This window comes from Anas acuta, chromosome 3 (assembly GCF_963932015.1).
Source record: "Anas acuta chromosome 3, bAnaAcu1.1, whole genome shotgun sequence".
Taxonomy (NCBI): Eukaryota; Metazoa; Chordata; class Aves; order Anseriformes; family Anatidae; genus Anas; species Anas acuta.
Genome location: NC_088981.1, coordinates 94,695,469 through 94,712,600, shown reverse-complemented (window position 1 = coordinate 94,712,600; position 17,132 = coordinate 94,695,469).

Here is a 17,132-nt window from a genome sequence, read left to right as displayed (position 1 = left end):
TTCTTCTCCCACCTTATACTGTTTTTGCCTTTCTGCTCAGTCACTCCAGATTTTCTTCCTATCTGGAAATAACATATCCTTAAATTTTCTTCTGCCTCCTTATGCTCCACTTTAGTGATAATACCCTGCTAATCTCTTTCTCTCAACTTCAACACCCACAGAATCCACCTTCATGAAAAAAAAAAAAAAAAACGGTTCTTAATTCCTTTCCCACATCTTTAAAATTCCTCTTCTAAGTTTGTAATCTTTCATGATCTTTTTCATTTTCTTTCTTTTATCTTCTTGCTTTCCATGAAACCTTCACTTTTCTACCAACTCCCTGTCAACAATGTACTTAACCTGTGTGTCCCCTCACTCATTTGGTCTTGGTAGAACCATGGGGTAGCCCATCACATCCAGACTCTTCTAAACATTTACTTTCATACCAAATAATCTCATCTCCTTTCTTCTGCAATTTTGATTCTTTCTCTTCCTCACTTTTTAGATATATCATCTCTGGTTTCAGGTATCTTCATAACATATCCATTCATGTTTGTTGTCTCCCTTTCCTTAGCAATGAACCAGAGCTCGATGTAGATGAGCTCTTTGTCTTTGCAGTGGCCACTCTCCCTGAGAGGAGGATTTTTTTCTGTTATCCCCACCTCTCTCTCTTTTTCCCTCAATCATCACAGTCCCAGAGCCACTTACTTTGCCACCCTCCCTCTCTACTCTGAGCAATCTGGGAGTCCTCTAGTGCTCTTTCTTTTGCTAATGGTTGTGTTGGCAAGAATGAGGCAATTCACTCTATTTTCTTCCTTCCCTCCACAAGTCTACTATGCTGTGAGAGAAGATAAAATTAGTGTAAAGCCAGCATTAGCCCCCTTAAGGAATCCTTTGTATGCTCTTCATTTCAGCTGCTCAGTCTGGTGAGGCAATGAGACTTAGCTGGTGGTGATATGAATTAGCACTTTTTTGTCTGGCAGTTGGAACCTTGAGGAAGGTACTAAACAAGATGTTGGCTACTTTGCTTAATTGACAACCCCTTTAAGAAGTTACAGGAATTCAAGAGGAACATGAAAAGCAGCTTACATTTACAGCAGTGTGTTGAAATGACTTTAGCTGTGAGGTGTTCCCTTATTGAGTAATGAACATCAAAGAAACATGGAAAAATAAGCAAATTCTTCAGCATAATTGTGTAACAAAGACCTAAAATATTTACTAAGGTAAATGATTTACTCCTTTAATGTCTAAATCTTCCTTTAACTTCTGCTTCAGGTTATTCTTTCTAACGCAAATAGTTCCAGCAATAAAAATTAGAGTTTACCCTGATTCGATGAAAAATACAACTTTATTACTGAAATGAATGCATCGCTTAGAATGAAGGACTTCTCAGTAGTGTGCTGAGCAACTGTAGCTGCAGTAGAGAAAGGTCCTGCTGCCTCACTCTGCCAACTGTAGGTGGATAGAAGGGGTGTTGATCTGATAGCATGAACTGAGCTCTCAGGGAAGGATTGAAGTTCCTAGCGCTCTGACATTAACCTGCAGACATCTCAAGGAACCTCAGTTTCTGTGACACCAACTGATGATCCTGGAGGACCAAGACTCAAGTCTTGGCTAGGTGGTATGTGTTGGTATGTAGCTAATGAGCCATAATGCTTTTCAAGACATAGTGTTACAGAAAATGCATTTTGATGAGCACAGCAAGGATTTTATGGGTAAGAACAATTTGCAATTTAAAAAAGCTAGACTGGAATTGTCCTTCATTTGTATAAGTCTACTTAAACTCTTCATTTTGAGTATAGTAATCTTGGAGGTCTTTTCCAGCCTTAAAGATTCTATGATTCTTTTTGTTGTTGTCGTGGTTTAACCCGTTTGGCAGCTAAACACCACAAAGCCGTTCGCTCACCCTCCCCCCTCCCTCTCTGGGACGGGGGAGAGAAACGGAAAGTGAAGCCCGTGAGTTGAGATAAAGACAGTTTAATAAGACAGGAAAATAATAATGATAATAATAATAATAATAATAATAATAATAATAATAATAATAATAATAATAATAATAATAATAATAATACAATGATGATAATCGTACTACTAATAATAATGTGTACAAACAAGTGATGCATAATGCAATTGCTCACCACCCGCTGACTGATGCCCAGCCTAACCCCGAGCAGTCCGGCCCACTCCCCTGGCTAGCCACCCCTATATATTGTCTAGCATGACGTCAGATGGTATGGAATACCCCTTTGGCTAGTTTGGGTCACCTGTCCTGGGTCTGTTCCCTCCCAGCTCTTACTGCATCCCCAGCCTGCCCGTTGGCAGGACAGAGCAAGAAGCTGAGATGTCCTTGGCTTGGTATAAGCACTGCTCTGCAACAATTAAAACATCGGGGTGTTATCAGCACTCTTCTCATCCTAAGCCAAAATATAACATTCTACCAGCTACTAGGAAGAAAATTAACTGTTCTAACTGAAACCAGGACAGTTTTGTTCAATGAGTGCAGCTGTCTTAAATGGATAAAAAGACGACAGACTGAGTTTTCCAGGTAATGTGCATATAATCATAGAATGGCTCAGGTTGGAAGGGACCTTAAAGATCATCTAACTCCAACCCCTCTGACATAGGCAGGGATGCCAACCACTAGATTAGGTTGGCCAAGACCCAGTCCAGCCTGGCCTTGAACACCTCAAGGGATGGGGCATCCACAACTTCTCTTGGCAACATGTTACAGTGCCTCACTACCCTTACAGTGAAGAATTTCCTCCTAATGTCTAGTCTAAATCTATCCTCTTTTAGTTTAAGACCATTCCCACTTGTCCTATCATTATCTACCCAAGTAAAGAGTCCCTCTCCATCTTTTTTATAAGACACCTTTAAGTACTGAAAGGCTGCAAGGAGGTCTCCGCAGAGCCTTCTCTTCTCCAGGCTGAACATCCCCAGCTCACTCAGCCTTTCTTTATAGGAGAGGTGCTCCAGCACTCTCATCATCTTTGTAGCCCTCCTCTGGACTTGCTCTAACATGTCCACATTCTTCTTGTGCTGAGGGCTCCAGACTGCAAGAGGGCTCGCAGCACTCCAGGTGGAGCCTCACAAGGGCAGAGCAGAGGGGCACAATCACCTCCCTCCACCTGATGGCCACTCCTCTGTTGATGCAGCCCAGGATGCAGTTGGCCTTCTGGGCTGCAGGCATGCACTGCTGGCTCATGTCAAGCCTTTCATCCACCAGAATCCCCAAGTCCTTCTTTGCAGGGCTGTTCTCAATGAGTACTTCTCCCAGTCTGTCCTCATGTCTCAGATAGTCCTGAACCAGGTGCAGCACCTTGCACTTGGACTTGTTGAAGCTCATGCAATGCATACTGAAGAACAAGATTCACATGGTACATTTGTTCTACGATCTGTAGTAGACTACTCATCCAATTGCCTACATTAACTCTTGCAGTGTCCTACTTAATGCTCTCTCTTTTGGGGAGAATAGAGAGGAATACAGAGGTAAAGAAAGCAGATGTCCTGTGGCAGCATTGCTGTTACAAGTGATTATATATACTTTTTTCAGTTAGGTTCTTTTGCTTCTAAGTACTTGGACAAGCTATTAAAATACAACCAGAGGAGATATAATGATTATTTTTTTCTGACTTCAGTTCTGCAAAACAATCATAGTATTACCCAATGACCATAGCACCATTTCCATTATTTCACTTGCACAGACATTAATTGTCATCTCTGTCCCTTAGTTTCTTTGTTGTTGTTTGTTTGTTTTTGAGAAAAAAAAAAAAAAAGAAAAAAGAAAAAAAGAAAAAAAAAGGTTTATTAATCTCTAGCCACCATTTATCAAATTCTTTTAGATCTGGAGTTAAAAGCACCATTTAATTGGCAGGTATCATCATTAGCTGTAGTAGAAAATGTCATAAATCTCAAATGACATAAGAGAAACCCCTTTATTTGGGGTCCTCATGTTCTTTGACCTTATGATCTTTGCTACATATAATTTTAAGAACTTTCTCTACTTACTGAAACTGTCTGCACTCTGGTCAGAACAGATACAATGAAAGCAGTAGTGATTCTGATTTTTTCTCCAGACAGCCCAACAGCAGTTCTGGATGAACTGCTTCCCAGATAACTCAGCTTCCACAGTCAGTTGATGTTTGCTTTCTGCAAACACAGCAAAGTAATGCCCAAAAGGAAATGCTAACTGCAACAGCATGCCACCAATATTTTATCAAGCTGATATCAAAAAGTGTGCCTGAACTGGTAGATGTTTGCTTTCACATGTAAATATAAGAGTTCGTTCCTTCTGAGGATATGACAAGAATAAGCTGGCAAGACAACTTGCATTAATTTCATTCTACTGAGAAATGTATATTTTCTTCTGATAAATTCAGTGGCACTGCATTGTTCATTAACTGGAATTTAAAGAAAAAGGGAGAAGCATGCAGGCATAGAGGAAAATCCAGTGATTTAATGCTCTCAGAGAGGGTCTTAACATATTAGGCAGCATTTCTTATTCTCAGATTCCCGTATCTGCAGTACACTGGAAATGTGTCTTCTCAGTGATTTGTGGTCTTGCACTTCTATTTCAAAAAACATTTTATCAAAAGTAAAGGGAGTAAACTCTGCAAATTTTCACTAAACAGGATATAGGGATGGGAAAATGCAATAGAAAAAAAGTTCAGTGTCTGTGCACAAACCATTCATAAACTACTATAGGAAAATTACAAGGCCTAGTTTCCATATTAGATGTAATAAGATTTGGTATCTCCTGCAACTCTGATTATCAAAGCTCTCCAATGGGCAAAGGGTATTTCCTTGTGAGTGTTATAACTGGATAAGCATCTGTTTTCTTATCTTGATTCTACCAACAAGCTACTAAAGGAAGAAATAATATGCAAATTATAGTCATTTTGAATCAGGTTCATCAAACAGATGCCTTAATTTAAAGAATCAAAGTAAAGGCAAAGAACACCTGCATGGCTTTAAAAAAATTATAAAAACAAAACCAAAATACATCTAATATGAAGATTCAACCTCTCTGATAAAATAGACAGGTGCTCACCATTTTGCATTGAGTGGTGTTGAGCATATCCATGCCTCAATTACTTCTTGACTTTTAAGATGTTCATCCCAGGAGTGAAGCATTACAGTAATCAGGCAGGAGATATGTCATCCTACTATCCTGTTTCAGAAGTCACACATTTTCCATGCCTTACACATTTCTAGTTTCTGACTTTACTCTGCATTACTTCTATCAACATCAGGATTTAAAGAGAAAACTGTTCAGTTGAGACATCAAACAGTATTTCAATTTTAATTATAACCATAAACTGAGTAGCGCAAAACATAGTTAGATTTTCTCAGCAAGTAAAATATGTACTGACTAAATAAAAGTACTCAAAAGAAAACCAAAAAGAAGGGAAAAAATAAATAACATGGCACTTTAGGCGTAAATTTGGGTAAGTTTGATAGCTGATGGTGTTGCTTTACTCTTGGACCCATTTAAGAACATCTGACTTGCTTCGAAGCAAGATATATTTCTGGTTATCTTGGTAGTGCATGTAATAAATATGGGTTTGAGAAAATTAAGTAAGATTATTTTCTTATTTTCAGAAAAGCGGGAAAGATCTTATTTCCTTTTCCACGACTTTCCCTGAACTAACTGGAATAGGTAAATCAAATTAAGGAAGTGAATGCAAAATTATTGAAGAGGTCAAGTGATACAGAAATACAATAGACTAGATAGTTACACTAGATTGCCTGCCATCTTCTCTGTAACTAAAAGTAAAGGACAGAAGTGTCTCTTCTTTTTTTACCTCTATTACCTGAATGAGATATAGACACAAACATTTGGTTTCTGGTTTATATCAGGTGAATCTTTTAAATAATTAATGCTTAAACATTTTGGAATAGAAAGGGTGAATGCCAATGTTTTTAGAACAGCAACAAAATAATAATTGGTTTATGGAAATGTCTTTTTAGGAGTCTTTATTATTAATATTATTAATAATAATATTAATAATACAAGGAACATAGCGGTATAGCAAACACTGTAAGATTTCGCTAGTTTTTAAGAATATCTCTAAACAACCTACAATATTCAGCTCTCCATAGTCTATTATTAAACAGAATGCTGAATGCAGCAGGAGAATATGAAACTAAGCAATGATTCTCCAAAGAAAGTAAGCATATTTGTAAGTTACTGGGACTATTCAAGGACATAAAAGATGTATGTGTAAATGCCATAAAAAGACAGGGCTAGAGATTCTTAAATATATGTTTCACTGTGTTTAAATGTAATGTACTTCAGATAATGATTTCTGTGTAAATAAAATAGGAAAATAAGATGATTAGTAAATTTGAATACCTTAGACTTATTTTACAGTTTATTGATTTTTTAAGTTCCACGAATATTGTATATTCTCATTAATACAAAACTAAAATGAGAAAATAAAAAACACACAATGCTTTATTAAAACATTGGTAGAATATATTTTTAAGAGAATTGTATTGTTAATTTAAATCACAATTATCTTTACTAGTGCTGCACTGTCAACCTGAAAATGCTCTCTAGATGAATTCTGGCAGTCATCCACCTATTAGATCTTGCTACTTAAGTTAGTTGGGGAGTTAATTTGTGTTCCAAGGGACTTGTTCACAAATCTTTAATGAAACATATATGCCAAAACTATATGGAATTTATTTATTTTTCTTGCCATTGTCAGGGTCAGAGAAAAAGTTTCTGAAAAACTTGAGGTTTTCTAAAATGTTCAGGATGCCAAGTTCTTTGGCATCAGAGTTGTAAGAGTGAAGCCAGAAAATAGATGGATCTGGCACTTTCAAAATTGTTTAAAAATAGAAATATTACAAAAGTTGCACACATGTGCAATAATAATACTTGTTCTGATGGCAGGAACACCATGCACATTGTACTATGCACATCTTCCTTTTTGTCCTCTTTTAAAAACTTAAGCTTAGTCATCCATCCTAGTCTTTGGTATCTAACTCAGCCAACTCTTTTTTTGCCATCAGAACAGCAACCTGGCACAACTTCTATGCAATGAAGTCTTGCCATTCTTTAAGTCACTTATTGAAACAGCAGTACACATTAACTTCTTGCTGCCTCTGATGCTTACGCATCTATTGCAGCCACTTGAGTTTTCCAAACTTCAGAGTTCCACTTCTCTTTGTTATGTGAATGAAATTGCTCAATCCACATTAAAAAAAAAAAAAAAAAAAAAAAAAAGCCAGATACTTTTCTTAAGAAGTTTGAGCATGCATTGACAACACCCAAGCTGCAAAAATGTTTGGTATGTTGCCTTTTTCCTATTGTGAAGGTGGAAAAGCATCCTTGTTCTCCATAGAATGTTGTCATCTGTCACTCTTTAATGCCTGGAGCTCAAGAGAATGAGTTCTGGGCCTTTCGCAACGTTTGTTTGACATCTTGACCAACTCGGTTTTTAAGTTAAGTAGATGAATTCACAGGTGTGTTCTGATCCCCTCTATGAGCTCCACAGAGAAGAGAAATGACATTTACACTTCATTACATGCTTTTATTACTGTCTTAAGGATAAGTGTCTGATATTACACTAAAGGAATGAAAGGAGTAGCCAACTTATTCCTTTGGACCATAATTTATTAGAATATGAATATGTGATCATCATGGTCACATAATTTTCCTCTTTTCTTTTACCATGCTGAAACATCTTTCCTTGAATGTTTGGCTTCTGTGGTTTAGGAAAAGCATAGCGTGAGGAGGAGAATACTAAAGAGGGAGATTCTCCATTGTATGATCTCTCAGGAATTCTTAAGGAAACTTAAATATTCCTATCTGTTTTCTGAACAAAGATAGAAATCATTAACATAAACCATCTCATCACCACTGAATTCGCAAACCTGTTAATCGTTAAAAACACAGTTGTGTGATATTCATGCAATGCTATGATGAACTGAGGCTGGACACCCATCCAACTCTGATTTCATCTCTGCTTTCCTTTCATAAGTCTGTTAAAGTGTATGCTTCTAAACCTTTATTTTTTATTTGTTTGTTTCTTTTTTTGTTTGTTTGTTTCTGTTTACAATTTATATTATTGAAGTGTCTAAAAGTTTCAGAAAGATTGGCTCCCTGTTATGCTCAGTGTAGTATGCACAACTAGCAAACAATAGCCTGCTTACACAGACCTTATTACAAAGTTGTATATTAGCATCCAGGAAGAGCTTTTATTTTTTATTTTTTAAATGGTGGAAACAACAGAAGAAATGATAGGTGAGAGTAATTAATAATAAATTTGCTTACAGGGATTTCTGTGGCTATTTTAAGGAGAGACAGAAAAGCAAACTCTAAGACAAATATATGGAAAGATCAAGGGTTGTATTTCATTGTATATGACCAAACACCTGCAATCAGGACATCTACTACTGGAATGAGAACAATCCACAGGTGAAGAAAAACTGGTTGGAGGTGAACAGAAATAAGAATGACGTCAGACTGGAAACACAAAGAGGACATCTTGAAGGGTATGTAGACACATCATTTTATTTTATTTAAAATTTTCATTTTTTAACACATCTACAGTTAATCCTAAATTGGGCAACCTTCAGCAATCCCAAAAAGAGTGATACAGTAATGCTGTAATTCTGGTGGAGTACTGCCTTTAGCTTGATGATTGCAGTCCAGACAATAACTTGATTATAGTGATTCACACATCAGCTTTCATCTGGAGTATTGCAACTCCATACGGGTGGATGTAACATCTTTAACACTTAGGAAGTTCCAACTCATGTAAAATACTTCAGTACCTTTCCTCCACAGCACCAGCAATCACAAGCATTATCAAATTTATCCTTTCTGCCTTACTTTGCCTCTCCAGAGATTATCAGTCAATTCAAGGTCTTTGTTCTTATCATAAAATCATTTCATGACCTGTGCCAAGGCTATCTAAGACTGCAAGAAAAAGTTGTAGGATAAACACTGCTTCTCCGGTACAATGGAAATTTCAACAGTGAAGAAGATATTTTTGTGTGGAAAGGAGAATTTTACACTGGCTGGTAGGACCGTGGAGTAAACTCACTTGTCTCAGTGTCTTCTCAATAAGTTATTGTGTTACTTGTGTACCTGAACAATATTTGCATATTCAAAGCATCTGCTTTTATGTGCAAACTGATGGAGTATTGTCTTTATGACTGAAACATTCAATGAGAACAGCTGGACTTGACATACATTTTTATGGGCAGGTAATATTTGCGTGAAATTTAAGCCTCCAACTTGAAAATTTGAACTAATACATCTAATTTCCTGCAATATCTACAATATTCTGCCACTGAATGGCAATAGTTATCTATGAAACAGAGTTTCTATTACATAGTATTAATGTTATAAATGTTTTGAAATGACTTTCCTGTTTAGCTTTCCTGGCTACCTTTAAAAAATGTAAGATGAAAGCCCTATAGTGAAGAGAAAAAATATATGACAGTTTCATCTGGACATTAGAAACCATACAGATAGATTGTTTCTTTTATTTTCTGAAGAGCACAGGTCTGTGAGAATCATAGTTACTTAAGATATGTTCATTTTACTTTACTGGTCCCATTGATACTACCTGGTCAGAATTAAACATATGCTCAAATCTGTTTGCTGCATCTGAATGATATAATCTTTTTTAGCAGAGAATATTAGGATTTTGCAACAAATTAAAGCAACCAAATTTGTAATACTCTGATAAACACCAATAAAATTACTACGTAAATTTGAAATTCAAAATGTCACATTGACAAGACAATTTTCTTTGGCATAGAGTAAGATGTCTTTTTATATATATATATATATACAAAGGTATTTTGTAAGCATTGTTTATTGTATTCATAAAAATATAATGTCTCTAAAGATTCAGTGACTGCAACAAACAATACATAGCACTTTTGTGACAAACTATTGCTAATGGAAGCCATCTACTAAAAGTATTATATACTTTGAACCATTTTTAGTGAGTCCCAGCTGGTTTATTTAATCTCACAAAGACAGTGAAGATTGTTTGTGAGCTTTTGAGAGACTTGTTATCACATAACATATTTGAGAGATTTTATGGTCTGCTTCAATAATTCTACTGACAATCCCAGCCTGGGAGGATAAGTGAACAAACTCAGTGGAACAGTTGTTGTTCTTGTTCTTGTGTCTTCTGTTTCTGCAGAAACCATTTTCCAAAATTTACTGCTGTAAATTTCTTACTTATCATATGATTTATTTTTAAGCAATCTTGATAACATTTTTTTCCTAAAAACACTTGTCATTAGTTTGCCCTCAACCATAACCACTTTCGGTCTAATCACGAGGCTGTGTGCTATAACAGTTACCTTCTCCCCTGCTGTACGACAATTTGGCAGACTTTATGAATCCCTAGAGAGCAGTTAGGTAAAAATATAGACAAACAAATTTGATAAAAATATTTAGGATACTTCAGAATGTAAATTGAAATAAAAATTGGAATCTGCCCTTAGGTCAGTGATTCCAGCAAATGGACTTTAGGCTAAACATCTCCAGTTTCTCAACAAAAATATTTTCTACTTTTCATTTTGAACAGAGCAAAGAATAAGGTGGTGCAAAAATACCTAAGTCTCTATTTGAGTCATGCCTCCTTTCAGCTATTTTCTAGGTCTGAAGGCTCTATGAAACATGTCTAGGAAGGACATAGAAACAGAGAACTCCTTAGTGATGACAGCCACTCTCTAACAGGAAAAACAAACAAACAAACAAACAAACAAACAAACACCACTCATTTGCTGTATGAGCTGTAAGACAGTGTAAAGGAGTCCCTGTTACGTTCTGCTGGCTGTTCTTATCCTCTTCTACTCAGCAGGAGCTACCTAAAGCAAACTGGGACAGAAGTATCCAAAAGTGCCATGCTGTGCTTTCACTAAGAAAGGAAACTAAGTCACAGAAATGTGCCATTATCAGAATATTTCACAATCTATTTAACTCTAGGTCCCACCTGGTTAATGGTTCATTTGATTTTTTCATATACAAATGGTTTAAGAGCAGATTAAATAAATTTTAGTAAGCCCTTGCTGCTAGCACACAGGCTACCAAGCTAGTTATTTACAAGAACTTTCAGAACTGTTGTTATTTCAGCTACCTTTGAATTTCTATAAGCACAACTGGAGTGTGTGTAGCAGTGTCCACTGTTAAGTGTCTTTTCCTCTTATTGCAATCAAGCCATGAAGACACCACAAAGAATATGCCTTATTGTGTGATTAGACATAAATCACCTTTCTGTGAAAAAACTTGGCAGATTAGTGCTCCTAGTTTTGAAAGATCAGTGGTGAGATACTTAGTAAAAAGAGCAGTTTAGCAATGTTCCACAGATATAGTGCTGACAGCAATACTGTACACAGTGGGGAAGTCAATACTACTGAGTGAGGATCCAAAAGTGATGCTGAAGAGGGTCATCAAGGTAGTTTGCAAATAACCTGCCAAAAGTAAGGAAATGACAAACCATGTATTTGGAAACAGTAAAGAAATCAGAAGGCTGGTAGAAGAGCAAACACATTGTTTTACAAAGAAAAAAAAAATCCTGAAGGCATTCTCAGCATGGCCTAAAAAGAAAATCTTTATTTTCTTTCTAAATAGAAAAGAATAAAACTGGTAACTCACAATAATCCAATATGTTTGTGCAAACATTAACCATTTCCAGGCACATGAAGGAGAAGAAAATCATCAGGAGTAGTCAGCGTGAATTCACCAAGGGCAAGTCATGCTTGACCAACCTGATAAATTTCTATAATAAAATAACTAGCCTGATGGATGAAGCGAGAGCAGTGGATATTATCTTTCTAGATTTAGTAAAGCCTTTGACACTGTCTCCCATAGGATCTTCATAAAGAAGCTGTTGAAGTATGGGCTGGATGAGCATACAGTGAGGTGGATTAAAAACAAGCTGAACAGCTAGGGCCAGAGGGTAGTGATCAGTGGCACAAAGTGTAGTTGGAGGGCAGTAACAAGCAGAGTCCCCAGAGATAAATACTGAGTCCAGTCCTGTTTAACATCTTGATTAATGATGTGGATGACAGGGTGGAGTTCACCCTCAGTAAATTTACAGATGACACAAAACTGAGAGGTGTGGCTGATTCACTGGAGAGCTGTGCTGCCATTAAGAGGGACCTTGACAGACTGGAGGAATGAACATCATGTAGTTCAACAAGTTCACCAAGACACATTGGGGGTACCCAGCTGGAAAGCAACTTTACAGAGAAGGACCTAGGATTCCTGGTAGATAACTAAGTTGAACATGAGTCAGCAATGTGCCCTTGTTTCTAAGAAGGCTAAGAATGGCTGCATGAAGCAAAGCATCACCATCAAGTCAAGAGAGGTGATCCTTACCCTCCACTCAGTATTGGTAAGGCCTCACTTGGAGTACTGTGTCCAGTTCTGGACTTCTCAGTACAAGAGAGACATGGACGTACTGGAAAGGGTCCAACAAGGGGCCACCAATATGGTGAAGGGACAAGAGCTGGGACTGTTCAGTCTAGAAAAGAGAATGCTCAAGAGGAAACTCATCAATGTACTTAAATACCCAAAGGGAAGGTGCAATGAAGATGGTACCAGGCTCTTTTCAGTGGTGTCCAGTGACGGGACAAGAGGCAATGGGCAAAAACTAAAACACGAGAAGTGCTGTTTGAACATCAAGAAACACTGTTACAGTGCAGGTGACAGTACTGTCATAGGTTTCCCAGAGAGGCTACAGAGTCTTCCTCCTTGGAAATTTTCAAAAGCCACCTGGACATAGGCCTGGGCACCTTGCGCTGGGTGTCCCTGTGTCCCTGCTTGAGCAGGGCTTTGGACCAGATGGGCTCCAGAGGTCCTTTCCAACCTTAATGATTCTGTGATTCTGTGACTATCTTGGACCGCAATAGGACAGAGATTCTTATGCAGAGCTGATGTACTTACTTTTTAATTTGGGCATGGTGGTGGTGAATCTTTTAGCAGTTGCTATCCTAAAAGCTGCTACTGTTTTCACAGTATGGTTGTTTTCATAGTTAGTTGATGTTAGTAGAATATATGCTACCCTTAATTCACAGCAAATACTAAATTAAAAATGAAAAGCTTCCCTATTTTTCCTATTCTTCCCTATGTCCCTGATGTAATAACAGTGATGCTGCTATGCAGCTCCTGAGCTGTGAGAGACTTTTTTTTTGCCTTTCATACTCCTAAGTTATGAAGGCAGAGGTTTCATGGGGTATAGATATAGAAAGAGCTGATTGTAAGAGACAGCGTCTCTGCTTTTGTAAGAAAGCTGCAGGCATGTCTAAGCCAGACAACAGGAGAGAGAGGCTCAGAGACATCTAGGGAAATACTTTGTGGAACAACCTGGTGAAAAGCTAGAGAATAACAAATATGCAGTTTTCTTTATGGAAAAGAAAAAAAAAAAAAGAAAAAAGAAAAAAAAAAAAAAGCCTTGAAATTATGACGAAATAAAGAGCCTCCTTCTGTTTAATTCAAGCTAACTTCAGGGGATTTTGACCGTTTTCCAACAGTGTGCAAGACATACCTGATGATGTATTCTACACTTGTTTCCAACCAACACACAAATCAGCAAACAAACGATAAACAGATCAGTGAAAATCAGCCAAACAACCAGTCATTTTCTTCCCCCCTAGATACAAGGGTGCAAAGGAAAATTATTTAATGAAACTTTAGCAGCAGACAAGCTACTCACAGTTTCTCCCTTGTTAGGCACCCTTTCCCTGCCTTGGAAAGCATGGAGAGGATTACAGAGGAAGAAAATAATAACCTACCTAAACAGGGGAAAGAAGCTCTGTCAGTAATATTCAAATTTATAGGGAAGACAGAGTGATAAATAATCATGTAATACAAAGCTGGGACAGTTAAGCATATGTAGTGATTTTACCCAGCTGGGCAAATAAGTCCACTGCAACCACTCTCTCACTCCCCCTCCTCAAAGGGAAAGGCTGAGGAAATATGATGCAAAGGGCTCAAGGTTCAAAATAAGAAGAGGGAGATTGCTCAACAATTATCGTCATGGGGAAAAAAAAAAAAAAAAAAAAAAGAAAGAAAAAAAAAAAAAAAAAACCAGTATATGGAGTATACGGAGATTAGAGAAATTATTACTTGCTCCTCCAGGCCACATCCATCTGCTCCACCGGGGTATCCTCCACGGGGGGGCTGCAGCGTGGAGATCTGCTCCATGTGGGACCCATGGGCTGCAGGGGGACTGCAAGGCTGCAGAGCTCCACCAGGGGGTCTCCACAGGCCTCAGGGGAACTTCTGTTGCATTCCTGGAGCACCTCCTGCCCTCCTTCTGCACTGACCTTTGAGGCTTCAGGGCTGGTTCTCTCCCCTCACTGTCCCAGCTGCTGTTTTACCCCATTTTTTTTTTGTTGGTGGTGGTGCTGGTGGTTTTTGTTTTTTGTTATTTTTACTTTCTAAAATCTGCTTTCACAGACATGCAAACAGCATCTCTTATTGGCTTGGCTCTGTCCAGCAGTGCATCCCTTTGGAGCCTGCGGAAGCTGGCCATTAACTAACATGGGGCAACTTTCCTGCTTACAAAACCTCACCATGTAAACCCAGTACAACATACCCTAAAAAGATGACTCTATAAGAACATGGTTGGAGCCAACAATGGCCATATCATCCAGGCAAAGAAAAGTCTGCCACTCAACAGCCTCACTGGACACTCAGGACAATTGTGGAGGAGTATCTGGTCTGGAGATACTAGTAAGTACAAGAAGAGCTATCCCTACAGTCTTGCCCCATGTCACTTAAAATGAGACCATCGTGGTAAAAGTAGTTACACAAAACCATAAGTTATTAGGATACATGGAAAAGCTTCACAACCACATCAAGGATACAGTGACCAACAGAAAATTATTATACACTAAATGGCAAAATACAATACGGGAGAGCAGAACTACTATGGTGATGTTTATTCATCAATTATCAATTTGCCAACTTACTTAACGCTGGATGTAATGATTGATGGCCCATCACAATGTCTGTGGTAGGAGTCTGTGCTATTTGTATAATGCAAACAGAGGGATTCAGTACAGGTGGATTGCCAATGATCAGTTCCCAGAAGAAAAGGAGGGTATAGACAGATAGATCCTAATGTATAATAAAATGCTAATCTTGCAGGAGAAAATACCAGGAGATTATGGATTGACAGTGTAGGAGCCTTGGGGAAATGATTCACAGATTCAGGATACCTGCAAGGATACCTGCAAGGACATTTGGTTTGCAACAATGTCTGTTTATTGACTATTCAACATAAAAGACAAAGAAGGAAGCACTTCTTTACTGTATGGATGATGGATCACTGTATGCTCAGATAGTTCTGGTTTCTCTCTCCTTGGATATCTTCAAAAGCTGCCTGGACATGGTCTTGGGCAATCTGGTCTGGGTGACTCTGTCTAAGCAGGGGTGTGTGTCACTATTGGCTAGACCTGGGACTGGAGAACAACAGCTTTCATTTGACGAGACCAAGAAAGATAAATCTCCTGGGTCTTAAAGTTCCACAGATTTGTTTTCCCTTAACACAGATTCCTTCCTATTTACCCATCATGATTTTAAAAAATGGATCAAAGGACTTCAGCATTCCATAAATGAGGTTATATGGTAATGCAGTTGATGAAGTTAAAGGCATAATTTGTATTAAGACATATATTTAATATAAATTAAAGTTGCAGCCTGCCATTCAGACTGACTTCAATGGTTCTGTTTTGCTTTGAACCTGAGTCAATAACAGTTTTGAGCAGTCCCTCAGTGTGTCCAGCCACAAGGCTGTGAAGCCTGTTATTGTACATTTATTCTTTGTCTCGTACTTCAGTGTGGCTCCTTGGAGGCTAACATGGCACAGCTATTTTGTAAGCCTGCTCATATTCCTCATTGTTCTGCACAGAACCCTGCTCTTTAACCTCAAAACTAGGAAAATTTGCAAAACGTGAATCTCATCAAAAGGCAAGGAAAGTAAGAAGTGACAATCACACAGTGGGTTTTTTGTTTGCTTGTCTGCTTATTGAAGATGTCTGTATTTTGAAATTGGCAGTGTATACCCACGGAAAAGGGTTCTACTGCAATGTCTCTGGCTTTGCCTTGTACTGGTCTTCGAAGTAACACATCAGATCTTATGCCTTTCTCACCAAAACAGTTTTGCCATTCACTGTAATCATGAAATAGGATAAATCTTTATTAGCATATATTTCCCTAAAGGACAGTAAGTATTTATTATCAGATCATCAGAGATGGGCTCCCTAGACTTGTGATTTGATATGCCCTATAACATTCATTTAGATAGTGTAAATTGTGTAAATGAACACAATTATCACCATGGCTAGCTAACGATAACACTGTGAAAGGTTATGCTGTTATATTAAATGTTTCTTTTGACTAATAATAGTTATTGTTCTATTATTTCACTTCACTGAAGTGAAAGGATTTCCTGATGTGATTTAATATTGGGCTTTTAATTGAGATTTGCTTTGCAAAACTGTCATGAAAATTTCCAAGTAGAGGGAACAAAACAAAAAAAAAAATGAGTGCTCTTCACAATACTGACCATTGAAAATGATAACACTTAGATATTTTAATCAGCTGTCAAAGATGTCCCATTTAGCCTGAATGACTAGAATTTGAAAAGGCAGATTTAGACAATGCCTTTTTTTAAAGTCAAGGCAGGTTCCATCAAGAAAATTTCAGACACAGATTTGAAGTACTGCAGTCAGAGACAGTCTTTGTTATGAATTTAAATTTGAGTATTTTTTGAACTAGACAAGACTGAAAGTAAACACTATAAAATTAAGAAATAATTTAAAATAAGCTATCGAGTGCATTGGAACTCAAGGATCCCAGTAGTGGGTTTACATGGCAAGGTTTTAGTAGCGGGAGTCTGCAGAAGTGCCTTCTGTGAGAAGAATCCAGAAGCTGCCCCATGTTAGATAAAGGCCAGTTTCAGCAGGCTCCAAAGGAACATGCCACTGGCCAGAGCCAAGACAATAAGCGATGTTGTTTGCATCTTTGTGAGAGCAGAGTGAAGTAAACAACAACAAAAATAACAAAAATTAAAAAATGCCTGCTGTTCAACAGCAGCTGAGAAAGTGAGGAGTGAGAACCAGCCCTGCATACCCCAAGGTCATCATAGAAGGAGTGCAGGAGG